Genomic DNA, 14,450 nt, shown 5'->3' with positions numbered 1-14,450 from the left:
TTACGCTATAAAGTTAAACAAAGAATGGGATGTAAACACCAAGGCCAGAGGACATGAGATATATAATTGAGAATTGTCCAAATATAGAACCTAATTAAATGTAGAATTGAAGGATGTTAATGAAGAGGGAAAAAGGAAAGATCTTAATGTGAATGACAGAGCTGGCCAGTCCAGGGAATATTTTGATAATTTAGAGGTAACTGCCACAATTTGTCAGAGAAAAACTGAGTAGCTAGAAATTAAGGATTGAAGAATTTCGCGTTCGCGTTTGTTCTCCCGCCTTGGTGGCAACTCTTCTTACCTAAGTATATGGATGAAATTCTGAAGATAATTTTTTCTTTATGTACCTAACCAGAAAAGCTTAATGGGGATGATGGAAACCGCATTAAGGCCCTTTCTTGCAAGTTGCAGCAGCACTCCCATGATTAATCTCTGCTCCTACAAAGTAAGAAATCAATTGGAATCAAATCAAAGAAAGAATTGCAGGTTACTCTAAGAAAGAAGTGGATTTGTTATTTTAGGGTTTTAATCTAGAACCGGATGGGTCAATGGATGACTCACTGAAGTGTGGTTTGAAGGAGTCCACATCCTCTGTAGTGAACGGTGTAGCATTGTGAATATTTGATGATTGAGAGCATCTGGGCACACACCTCAAGGGAATCCCAACCACCTGATGTTTACTGCACCAATACAGTGGCTGCAGATGATTTTTCAATTATAAAATAAATCTAAGGGTGTTGAAGTTCAGCTTGGACCAAATCGAATCGAACCACATTGGGTTGGTTTCAGATTCGGTTTATAGAAATCAAACCAAATTAGATCGACTGAATTCACCAATCCGAAGCTTGACAAAATCCGATAATAAATCAAGACTAGATCGATGGTAACGTGATAAGAAACTGAAAACCTCAAAACCCAATATTTTCCTATTAATGTCCTGGTCATATGTAAACCTAATATTAGACCAGACCATATGCGATGGTAAGCCAATTATTAGTAAAAGCTGATAAGAATCAGACCAAAACTGAAACTAATCGAAACCAAAATCTTTCTTAATGGTTTGATTTCGGGTTGACTTAGTAATACACCAAAACCGGACCAACCGTACTGATTATGACGCTTATGTCACGCTTTCTAAAGGGGAAATTTCTTGTACTTACCCTGTAAATAGTTCGTATTACACATAACCCCCACGTTTTGAAAAAATATCACATACCTCCCCATTTTCATAAATTTGTAACAATAGATCCACTTTGTTAGTCGCCCCCTTTTAAGTGATGATGCCAGTGGGTTAGAGTTTATTAAATGGCTAAATTATCCGTGAAAAAGGGAAAATTTACTATTTTATACTTCTTTGCAAAAACCTCAAACAAAAGTGAAATTAGTTAGGTCTGTTATTTATTCGTTGCAAACCCTTTTATCTCTATCAAAGGGAATCCAACAAAGGCATTGAATCTCTGACGAAGAAGCTCTGACGGTTAGGCTCCGTTTGGTATCGTTTTAAAAAAACGTTTCTGGAGTTTTTTCGTTCTAGTGGAACGAAAAAATGGAATCTTCTGTTTGGTGCACTTATGGTCCGTTTCTATTTTTTTGGAACAAAAAGTGAAAAAAAAAACTGAAAAAACGAGATTGGACGGAACTCCAAAATGGAGTTCCGTCTTCCTAGTTTCGTTCCATTTTAGAAAAAAAAAAAAATTTCCGGTTTGGGTTCTGAAATTTTGAAACACCATTTTTTCGTTTAAAAACTACGTTTTGGCACAGAAACTGAAATTTTCATTTTTGACACGAAACGGCGTTTCTGGAACAGAAACGATACCAAACGGGCCCTTAGTGTTAACAGCAGCCTTTTAGTGGAAGCATGTATCTTTTTTTTTTTTTTTTTTTCACTAGAGGATTCGAAAATTATATTAATAATGAAAAAAGAAGAAATATAGTATATAACGAAAAAATGACAACACCGGGAATAGAAAGAGGGTCTAAAAGCAACTATTTTACCTTTGGCATGACCATCAGCATGAAAGCAACTATCTTACTTTTGGCATGACCCTCAGCAGGAAAGAGCTCCAAGGGGAACTCAACCTAATAAAAGAGACCTAGAACCACGAAAATCTGTAACAAGGACGCATATTGGCATCTCACTCTACGAAAAGCATGTATCTTTCTATTGAACTCAACCTGGTAGGTAAAACCATGATCATTAGATGGCAATAAAAAAAATAGGGGGACTGATATCAGAAAGTGTGTTGTGTTTCCAAATGTGGTTTCTGATATCTACTACTATATCCCAGCATGAACTCAAACCCAGTGAGAAGGGGTGGATGGTAGCAAGAAGAAGGCTTACCTCGGGATCCAGATAATTGGCAGGGTTATAGAATTTGAGGGCGAAAGCAAAGTTGACAAACATATGTGGACCGATGGTATCTGTCCGATGCTACATTGTAACACCAACATGATGACATGATAAGCACAAGTACTGTTGCATGCATGATTCCACGTGACACGGACTCACACAACACATATAATAAAGCCCGGATTTGAGAGGAAGCTCCGATGCCAAAGTCAAGCCCTGATATTAATATTCTTACGTAGGGTATCCAGCCGATTGAGAGACTTACCCGTGAATGTAGCTAAGAATTCCTTATATAGGCAGCGTAAGTCCTCCTCATTGGTCAAGGGCCTTGCTTGTGCTGATGTGGACGAACGTCCTATTGGAGGTTTGTCCTTCATTATGGCTGAGCTATCCTGACTGATAACGGCTAACTTAACCATGGTGAGGCCTGATAATTGATTAACTCGACCATGGTAAGGTCTTGTAACGGTTAACTCAACTATGGTGGGTTTGAGGGTTAAATAATTGCTTGGCCTTGACTAGCCACATAAGTTGAGACCAAAGTCAGTTATGGGTGCGGGGGTCCCACACGAGGTGTAACTTCCATGTGTGAATAGGTTGGATGGTCGAAAACCATACGTGTTGTTTGCGGATGTCAGCTCGTGCTCATACTATTGAGGTCGAGATGTAGAATCCCGACCATCGGTTGGTCGACAGATATATGGTATATCAGTACTTACAGAGTAGAAGGGTTGAACACTGGACTTTCAATTGCACAAACAAATTAAAAAACGGAAAGAAAATGTACATATCTTAAACTTCCTAAATTGCTGTCCTCCAATGGCTTTGAAGATGCTTACTATTACAACTATTGTGCAAAATGATTTGCTATCTACAAAACGGGCGCTGATGCATTCTCTTATGTGGTGACTGTGGATGAATATATCCATTGTAATGCGATTTAAACATATAAACCACCCCGAATTGGAGCTTGGTTCCAGCTGAAAATAGCTTGGTCAAACGTCATGACGTTTCCACGGTCACTCAAATTCCTTGATAAAATCAAATTTATCCACAAAAACTACATACAAAGAAGAAAAAATGAGATTAGAGAGAGATATTGGATTCTTACATTTGCTGCTCAGGTCGTGGGTATGGGGAGAGAGATGGTGTTGCAGGTATTCAACGGAAAGTAAAAGGGTTTTTTCAAACATATGAGAATGGGTTATATGGAGGGATATAATAGAAGTTTAAATGGTATTTTTTTTATGAGAAAAAGACGAATGCTAGTGAGTTACTTAGGAATTGGATATGTAGACAGTTGGATTAGATAAATTACATCAATACCATTTGTACTTGTTGACTTTCATAATCTACCCAGCTTCGATGCTTTATAATCACTCTTCTTCTCCCTCACTATCTCCGGCCTCCCATCTGATGTCCCTATCTTTGATTTCTCTCCTCTAAAAACACACACACTCTCTCTCCCTCTCTCTTCCCCTTCCATTTTGGATTCAAATGGCAACAGATCAAATCTGATAAAAATTTACAACAGCCAACATACGATCGGCATAGTGGAGGGACAATACGAGTAATTGGTGAGTCTCTGGATCAGCAAAGGATGAGTTCTTTGGTCCCCGTAAATTGAATGTCAATCCACAACCAATAGAAGAAATTAAGCAAAATTAATCAAATATTGCCCCAAATCCTAGCCTAAGGCCCCCAATCAGTTAAAAAAAGAAGCAATCTTGAAGAAAAAAAAAAAAAAAAAAATATGGGAACGCAGAGAAGATAAAATTCAGAATCTAGAATTACCTTGGCAGCGATGGTAGAGATCTCATGAGAGTGAAGAGGAATCAGAATCTAGAATTACCTTAGCCTGTCCCAAAGGTAGAAAGAGACTAATCCACAACAGCAGAACCATTAAATCCTTCGCCATTCGCTCACAAAGGAAATACAGACAAACCAACCCTTCTCTCTATCACTCTCTTTCACTCTTCGTGTAGGGCTTTCTGATCATTGAGATTGAAAGAAACCAGAAGCTTCAAAGAGAAACAAAAATAGCAAAAACTGAAGATCAAATCGAAAAATTTTCGTTTCTTGCCTCCTTGTGTTGTTTATTAAGTTCGGATTTGTAATTTTTCCAGAGTTTAGTGTGGTTTCCTTTGGAATTTTATCGAGATTTTGAAGCTGCTGAAATTATAATAGTTTTGAGGATCTTTCGCTGAAGATGTGACCGAGAATAGAAATAACAGGAGAACAAACACAACGATGGTGGAAACAAATTTTGCCGGCGTAACCATATTCATTGGGCAGCCAGAGGAACAATCGGAATAAGCAGGAGGGAGGAAATGAGGGAGCTAGGAGTACCTGAAACCGAGGGTGGGGAGGGAGATCCACCATAGTACAGGGAGAGGGAGAGAGGCGGAAAGGAGATGCAGCTGTTTTACAGGTCACCGGTCAGTTGCAAAGGTAGCGGAAAGAGGGCAGAGAAAAGGTGTAGCAACAGTGGATTGAAAGTTTGTAAACATTCTTTCCATCCAACGGTTTAATTCAAATTGATCAAATCCTACGGTTAAAATCTTATTAGTATTCCTAATTCCTTAGTAACCCGCCAGAATACCCAACTCTCTCCCTTTTTCAAAGTTTTAAGTTAACAATGTCACTCATATTGGGTGCAATTGTATTTTTTCCAAGACGTGGGTTACGTGTAATACATGCAACTTACAATGGAGGTACAAGAAATTTTTTGCAATTATAAATCTTCCTTGGACTCATCTGGTTTACATTAAGATCTTTCCATTTACCCCCTTCATTAACATAAGACAAAATTGCCAACTATTTCTTATCACATCTTTCAGCTTTACATTTAATTTGGTTCTATTTTTGGAAAATTCTCAATTATAAATCTCTTGTCCTAGGCCTTGGTGCTCATAGTCTATTCTTTGTTAGCTTTACAGTGTAAATTGCTAAGAATGATGGATTGGGAACTTCATGAACAACAACAGACTGTAGTAGCAATGCACTTGAAAGGAGACAGATTAGAGATTACAAAATCTCCATGAAAACTGGAAACTATTTATAGCTTAAATGGCTTTCATGGAGACTTTGTTATCTCTAATCTGTCTACATTTTGCTGCTATTCACGAAGTTCTCAGTCCATCCCTTAAAGCCTTATTTATCCATTTTATGTCCACTCACCATTCTATACAAGTATGAATGTAACAACTATAAAGAAGATTAATTTACTTATTCAGGCTACAGAAGCCTGTATGCATTGTCTTTTCCCACCCACAACAATGAGTCAAGGAAAGTACTGGAATGGTAGCAGTGAGATTGAAGACATATGGGCACTAAGGGTCCGTTTGGTATCATTCTTAAAAAACGTTTCTATCATTTTTTCGTTTTACTGGAACAAAAAAATGGAAAAAACTGTTTGGTACGCTGGGGCTTTGTTTCAGTTTTTATGAAACAAAAATTATAAAAAAAAAATGGAAAATGGAACAAAAGTCGGAACTCCAAAAGCGAGTTCCGATAGTGATGTTTCGTTTCAAAATCCCTAAAAAAAAACTACTATTCCTGATAGCTGGAGAGAGAGGAATTATCTGCAGGTACTCTTCTCTCTTCTTCTTCTCTCTTCTTCTCCTCTATTAGCGTGATCCTTTTCTTCTCCTCTCTTCTTCTCTCTTCTTCTCCTTTGTTCTCTTCTCTCTTCTCTCTTCTTCTGTTCTAACCGTTTCTCCTTCTTCTTCATTTCCTATAATCACAGATCAAACAGGAATGGGATTTAGGGATTTTTCGAGTGATTAAGATAGAAATATATTCTGGGTTGAAGAAGATCAAGCTTCAATGTTTTGAGGAGAAATTTCGATCACATGCATAGCAGGTACAAGAAGGCTTCAAATATTCCCCTAATCGCTTCAAATAGGTAAATCGCATAGCAGGTAACAAAGGAGTTTGGCTGCGTTGATCCCTGCTCTCCCTCAACTCTAATCTACACTACCTTCGTTTGACATCGGTAGTGCGAACTGGACTAGAAGAGTGAAGAAACCCCTGGAACCAATGATTTTGGTTAAACTCCTCCCAACATCGGTAGTGCGAACTCGGCTGGAACCCTTTTGGTGGAATCTCTGCTCTCCATCTCTCTTGCCTCTCAGATCGTCAAGGTACTGAAATTGTCTCCGTTCTTTTAGTGAAACCCCTCTCAACAATCAAATGTTTCAGAATATTTCTACCGTTTCTCAACCCTAGAACGTCTGAAATTTCAATTTTTTTTTCAACGCCACTACTGTAGGGACACTAGAAACACATTATCAAAACCGAAATTGTTTTTTGTTTGATTGATTATTGCTTTTTCAATTATGTTTGAATGCCATGTGTTGATGCTCTGTGTTCTACCCCCAACTGGTTTTGGTGATATGTTTGTTTGATTATTGCTTTTTGAATGCTTTGTGTTGATGCTCTGTTCCTGCTGAGTTCATAGATATTTCAGTTGATAGATAACTATTAGCGGATGCACAAACCCAGGATGACAGAAGTGATGTGGTCGTAGCTGCAAGCACAACCAACCAATTATGAAAATAGGAAAAAGATACATTGATAGGGGAAGGTGGGAACTAAAGACATATGTCATAAGTATGATGTAGCTTACTGGAATATGAACATTTTTCTACCCTTTGATAGGGCATGAGCAAAGAAAAAACAAGGAGCCATTTATCTTCAATTTCAGATTCTGACAAGTATTCAAACAGTCCTATTATAAATAGGATTGCATCTAAGGATTTAAACCAAAATCAAGTCTTTCTTGCTGTTAGTTTTTTTTTGTTTGGATATGATATTATGCTGATTATACTAAACTAGAAAAATAACTTGTACAATGGGTTTTTTTTCTTGGTCATGGTTTTTTTTTTTTCCTCCCTGCCACTTGAAGATGTCCCATTGCAAGTTATGTATTCAGATTCAGACTGTATAATAACCTAGTATGCTAACTTTGGGATTTTCCTATAATGTCTAGTTATTATGTCTGGAAGTAGTATCCCTGCTATTAAATGGTCAGAACTTGAGACCAATGTTTTCATTGAGGCAATGAAAGAAGCTGTAAAAAATGGTCATAAATCCGGCAATTCATTTAACAAAACTGGATGGGAGGCCATTACAAAGCAATTTCAGATGGCTTTAAATCGTACAGTTGGGAGAGAACAATTACACAATAAAATGAAAAAATTGAAATACGAGTACCAACAATTCAAGAGACTGCTTGACACAACTAGATTTGGGTGGAACTCAATGACAAAATCAGTCACAGTTGATGATGAGTCCGTATGGGATAGGGCAATACAGGTACTATAGATCTCACTAGCTAGTTAAATTATTTCAAAATTAGATTACAATGAGTAGTACTTTATACTAGTGATACAATGACTGCTTATGTAGGCAAATCCAGGTTGGTTGAAATACAAGAAGTATGGACTAAACAACTGGTCAGATTTGAGCATGATATTTGGGGATGCATATGCTAGAGGAAACTTAGGGGTTGATAGTGCTCAAGATTTGGATTACATTGAAGCTGATAATAGTGTTGATATTGAGCAAGTCTTTGAATCACCTACTACCCCGATGCATTTGGGCATGACTGACCCCTTCCATGAGGATTCTCCTACTCCAGCTCAGACCACCACAAAGCGAAGTCTTGATAGGACACCCACAGGACGAAGAAAAAAGAGTGCCAATAAGGGAGATAGCCACGTGAAGGACTTCTATGGCAAGTATTTATCCATTAAAATTGAGAAATCATCCAGTACTTTCGTTACATCTCCTGTTTGTGGTGGGGAAGGTGCATCTCATCCTCGAGATTTCAGTGTGAGTGCATGTGAGGCAGTATTATCCTCCATACCTGATATGTCAAAGGAGATGTACTTGAAGGCCACCAATCATATGTGTGTTGATCCTAGTTGGAGGGAGTTGTTTGTTTGTGCAGAGCCTGTTAAGAGGACTTGGCTTTTAGATGGTTTGGAGTAGTTTGTTTGATTCTACTATTGGGATTAATTTTGATGGTTGTGTTTGTATACTACTTTTGATAAATTTCGATTCAGGACAATACTTTCAATGATGGCTACTTGTGTTTTATTTCTGAAGTTTTTTTTTATTGATGTGTGTAATGTTGAACATATGTTTTGGGTATGCTAGCCAATATGTTAGATTGTTATGTTTTACAGTTTTTTTTTTTTTTTTTGAAATTGAGAAGTAGTTGTCAATTTATTGCAGTTATGTCAAATGCATTATGTGAAACTTCTAGTGATGAAGAAGGTATGATCATTCACATGAGAATGAAATTATTGAGTGAGGCTATATATATTCGGGAACCATGTAGAGATAGTGTATTTTCAGGTGCTGTCATGATGCATGAGGTATTGAATGGGCATGCCAACAGATGCTATGAAGATTTTAGGATGGAACATCATTTCTTCCTCAACCTATGTGATTATGTTAGACATAGGGGTTGGTTGAATGACACAACCAACATCCGAGTGGATGAACAGCTTGGAATGTTCCTGTGGATTGTTGGGAATGGTTCAAGTAATAGGGACACCCAAAATCATTTCAACCACTTCGGAGAAATAATTAGTCGAACATTCAATATTGTCTTGATTGCAATGCAACGCCTGGCTAAGGAGAAAATCATACTGCCAGATGTTAGTATGATACCTACAGAAATTGCACAGAACCCAAAATACTACCCTTTTTTTAAGGTAAATCTGTTAATATGATACATGTTTGTAATTAAATATATGGATATTTATATTCTTATATATAGTGACCATTTAATTGTCACTATATGTCATAGCACTGTATTAGTGCCATAGATGATACTCACATCCATTCGATAGTTCCAAGAGAGGATCAAACTCGATATAGGAATTGAAAAGGGATCACAACTCAAAATGTGATGTGTGCATGTTCATTTGACATGCGATTCATGTCTGTGTATGAGGGATGGAAGGTAGTGCAAATGATTGTCGAGTACTTGAACGGGCAAGGAGTGATCATCGATTGATTTTTTCACATCCACCTCTAGGTATTAACTTTATGCTAGTATATTAGATTTTCATTTAAGTGTATGCGTAATGTCTATATATTATATTTTGTCTATAAGAAAGTATTATGTTGTCGACTCTGGGTATGCTAGCCAATCTGGATTTTTGACACCATTTAAGGGTGAGAGGTACCATCTATCGGACTACAAAGGGTATAGAAGATCCCCAAGAATGGCAAAAGAGTTGTTCAATTATAGATATTCATCACTTCGGAATGTCATTGAACGTACATTTGGGGTATTGAAGAACAAATTTCAAATTTTAAGGCTTGTGCACCAGTTCCCAATGAAAGCTCAGGCATCAGTCGTACTGGCATGTTGTAGACTACACAACTATATTCGAGAAGAACATATTGCTGATGCTGAATTTGTGGGGATGAGTGATGATTTAAAAGTTACAAAAGATGACTTGAATCCGCCACATGAAGATTTCGTTGATCATTCTATATCACAATCTAGTCAATGAAATAGGGCAAAAGAGATGAATGCCACTAGGCTAAGAATTACAAATGCAATGGCTAGACAGCAAAAGATGCCAGAACTAGTTGAAAACTAAAACCGATAACTATTTTGACAAAACTGAAAACCTAAATTGATGTTTCAAGTGATGTAGTACTTGTTTTATGTTACGTTTATGTATGTGGTACAAGTTGATATATTATCATGAATGCTATATTAACTTCTTTGATATTTAAATTACTGTTACAGATGACTTCTTCTATGCCCCCACTCATAATAGTAAATTGTGAAATTTGCGGGAAGAGTTGTGGTAAATTTACAACAAAGTCGAGAAAAAATATTAGAAGAGAATTTTTCAAGTGTCAAGATTCATGTAATTTTTTCATATGGGTGGACCAGCTACATCTATGTAGATGTGGTAAAGGTCAATGCAAAGTATGAACTGCGACGAAAGGTCCACACAAGGGACAATATTTTCTATGTTGTCCAAATTCAACTGGGATAATTTATTTCTACGATTGATCTATACCTATAGATAATTTTAGATTTTTTTTAATTCAATGTAAATTTCAACAACCCTAATCACATCTATTATTTGATATAGGCTGATAACCGTGGATGTAGTATATTTGTATGGTTGAAAGATGAAACACATATCTCTACCATACAACATATATTATGTTTAGAAAGCTCAACATCAACATCATCCACACCACCGTCCATTTCGAATGAGTACATGAAAGGATATCTGGAAGGGACGCTTAAAGGATTAAAGGACCAAACAAATAAGATGAAAGACATCCTCCATGCATTCAAGTCTTTAGACTTGGAAAAAAAGTGAAAATTTGGGAAATTATGTAATAATTAACTTGGACAAGGCATTGTTAATTCTGTATTTTATTCATCCTTTTGAAACCATGTTTTTTTTAGTTGGTATGTAATACTTTATTGTCCCAAAGGATTTGTATGCGTATAGTATTTTAATGTTATTTTTGTAATTATTGACTTAAAAGAAAAGAAAAAAAAAAAAAAAAAAAAAAAAAGGTTTCTGAAACAAGCATTACCAAACAGCAAAACTGTCGTTTTTTTGTTCTGAAACTGTTCTAGAAACAGATTTACCAAATAGCCTTAAATCGTTTAAAAATGGCGTTTTGACACAGAAATTGAAATTTTCGTTTTTGAAATGAAATAGAGTCTCTGGAACAGAAACAATACCAAACGGAGCCTAAGTAATACGTCCATTTGATTTTATCGAGTGGCGTTTAAAAGGTTAAGTCGAAGAAATATGTTTCTCATGTAGATTGTTCCGCTCAAATTTGTCATTAGACCTTCCAAAATTAGCTCTGCACACATTGCCACTACCACTACCACTACCACTACATGAACCTATAAAATCACAACTTTTAGTATACAAGGCCTTCCACCTATTACTTCCATCTTCTACCAAATATTGTGTAAGGCTATAACAAGCTTCAAAAAGTCATCCTCCATACTTAGATACCTTTGAAAATTTTCAAACTCTATCTCCACTAATTCTGACATGTCTGTGATCCTGAAATGCTTTCTGACTTCTTCATAGCTGTCAAAACACCTATGCCTTTGATACGAACTGTTAGGGATTCAACTCTATAGAATCGTATGGACAACCCCATAGAGTTTAGAATACAAGTACGAATCATAAAATAAAGGGAAATTATCTAGTACCACCCCTAAAATTGAAAATAATTTGGAATGACCCCCAAAAATGAAAATAATGTCTAGTAGACCCCTCACTTTCTCAAAATTGTATCTAAAAAACCCATTCCGTTAGGTTTAAGACGTTAAGTGATGATGTCATCCGTTATTTTTTTTCTAAATGGCCAATCTACCCTTATGGGTATGTTAAGTTACTATAATGACCTTTGATTACAATCTGCTCTGACTACTGCTGCTATGCTCTGACTACCTCTGCTCCGTATACCTACGAAGAAGAAAGGAAGAGGAAGAGGAAGAGGAAGAGGAAGAAGAAAGCAGCTCACGACTATTTATTGTCTATTTTTTCTTTATTTCTTGGAATCTTGATATCTATTATAATTTATCCTTTGTTTTAGATGTAAATACCCTTTCTTCCCCCGATAACTATCGATCTCGGCCCTAATTTTCTTTTTTATCTACGTGCTCTCTCATTGTCAACTATGTATCTCTGCGATTGGGGGTGTAGGAACGCCAAACTCCATATGTTTTTTCTCGAGGCTCTGAGTCTTCTTCCTGATTATCTTATATCTCTTGTGAAGCCCTAAAGACATGACAAGCACTTCATTGATCTCCTCTCACCCTCCGACATTTGGTTTCGAAATCCCACCACTTGATTTCACTCTGGGTGACGACTTTGTCCTTCCATGGACATCACTCTGCATAGTATCTTTTTTATGGTTCCATCTCTGATCATCTCTAGCAAAGCCCTAAAGACACGACAATGGGGAATTAATTTCAAATAGATGATGGAATCTATTATTCCCGCTTCACTGATACAACTCTCACTCTTGGACGATAGGGTTTGAAAACCACATCACCTGAGTTCGCTCTGCATCACACCTTCGTCCCTTCTGAGAAATCATTGATATCAGTCAACGGGGTAAGATTCTTTTTATCTTTTTAATGGGTTAATTTAATGCGAAGAATAAAGAGCGGTACAACTGTACAAGTTCCTATCTTAGTGTTTATGATATTGTTGTATTACCTGTGATGATGGGCTTGGAATACCTCTATTCTATGCTGCCATTTGAATGCAAATGGGGAAACTGCTGAAAGAGAACTGATAGATATTCCCGGGAATATGTGTGAATTGGCTGCTTTCTTCTTCCTTTTCACAGTAATTCTCTCATTCACACTTTTTAATGGACAAGTTACCTAGAGTCGTAGCAGGCACTGTAGAGATTCATTTGCTGCTTATGGGGATTCAACAATGATGAATTGAGGTAATTAACTTCAATAATTTTCTTCCTGTCAGAAGGAGAAAGATGGGGTTTTTCTCTATCGGGGCCGCGAATGAAATTTGGTGTGGAGCTACCCACCACAGTTTCTGCCTGCTATTGTTAGCGTTATAATTGCCCAGCTAGGATCGTAGCTGAACTAACAGTGATAATATGTAAGGGTTTGGAAGTGTAAAAATGAGCTCTTTTTAGAGTTTTAAGTATAAGGGTAAAAATGTAATTTTTCCCTTTTAGTTAACGGTGTTACAAATTAGGGGTGCAGTGGATATTATTTTCATTTTAGGGGTCACACCAAGTTATTTTCAGTTTTAGGGGTGGTACTAGATAATTTTCCTAAAATAAATTAACCACATACCTGTTGAGTGTGAGTGGAGTCCCTAAACCAAGATTAATGATAATCTCACGAACAATGGTGAAGAACTACACAATTGGGGTCCCTCTACTGAGATCTTCTGTAGCCTCTTGCTCTGGGGTTTCCTCTCTCTGTGCCCTTGCTCTTATGAGAAAGTAGTACTCCCAAAACAATAAGTTGTGTAAGTAATGGCTGCATGGACTATGAGTATTCTATTTATAATATAATCCCTAATACCCTATTCCACTCCCCCAATGGAAAAGGCTAGGAGTTTCCTAATCAGAGAGGGATCTATAACTGCTTGGGCTCAATAGGTCAATCGGTGTTAGTTAAATCCACATAAGAATCCTAACATATCTTGTTTCAAGTGCTTCTTACTTTGATTTCAAATGCAAATTCACAATGAAGGAAAGCAATGGTGATTCAACTTCAGTATCATTTCCAAGTAAAAACAAGGGAGATCTGGGTTTTATTTGTCGTGATACTCAAGGGCATCCTCTTTTTGCTGTTTCAATACCAACGTCTTTTACAAAATCAGCAATTGGTGAAGCAATGGTGATCCATTCTTCTATGCTTAAATCAATAGCTGAAGGCTATGAGAAGATTGCAGTTGAATTAAATAACAAAGATGTGATCTCCTATCTACATAAAGGAGTTGCATCTTCCCCTATGTCTTTTAGATCAATTATGGAGGACATTGTTTTCTTATCAGCCTCTTTTGTTTGATGTAATCTCTTTTGTTTAATTTAATTTTAACTTATTCCAAAGGAGATTAATAGTATAGTAACTCGCTTGCTAGGAAGACATTATTGGTGACATGTATGACGGATTGGCCTAATCCCTATCCATAGATTCAAGAGATATGTTCAATTCTTACCATGAGTATTCCATGTTGATGATGAATAAATCTCTCTCTACCAAAAAAAAAAAAAAATTATTAAGATGTTAAAACAGTCTGCTTAATTACAGAATTCAACCAATGGTTTAATTAACCAGTTGACATAATTAATGTGGGAACTATATACTCCATCAGTCTCACGAAAACAACTTATTTGGGAAAATCTCAAATCTTAAGATGAGATAGTTGTTATGTTATTAATTGCTCATTAATATCATTCGAGTTTCGAAAATTATGAAAAGTAATCAGTGGAACCCACCAATGCATTGTCCTTGCCTCTACTACAAACCCCACTGATTAGGGCTGGAACTTGGTGCGTCAAGGGTCTGATAGCATTCACCTCAGAA

General features: G+C 36.8%; 1 long non-coding RNA gene across 1 annotated transcript; it reads left to right on the top strand.

The window, feature by feature from the left end:
- The first annotated feature begins 5,833 nt into the window (after positions 1–5,833).
- LOC122078324 lies at positions 5,834–10,542 on the top strand. Its single transcript, XR_006140044.1, has 3 exons — positions 5,834–5,940; positions 6,099–6,495; positions 10,486–10,542. It is a non-coding gene; the product is annotated as an uncharacterized LOC122078324 (long non-coding RNA).
- The last annotated feature ends 3,908 nt before the right edge of the window (positions 10,543–14,450 follow it).

This window comes from Macadamia integrifolia, chromosome 5 (genome assembly GCF_013358625.1).
Source record: "Macadamia integrifolia cultivar HAES 741 chromosome 5, SCU_Mint_v3, whole genome shotgun sequence".
NCBI lineage: Eukaryota > Viridiplantae > Streptophyta > Magnoliopsida > Proteales > Proteaceae > Macadamia > Macadamia integrifolia.
The sequence above is the reverse complement of the archived record's forward strand: the minus strand, read 5'-3'. Positions and strand labels throughout refer to the sequence as shown.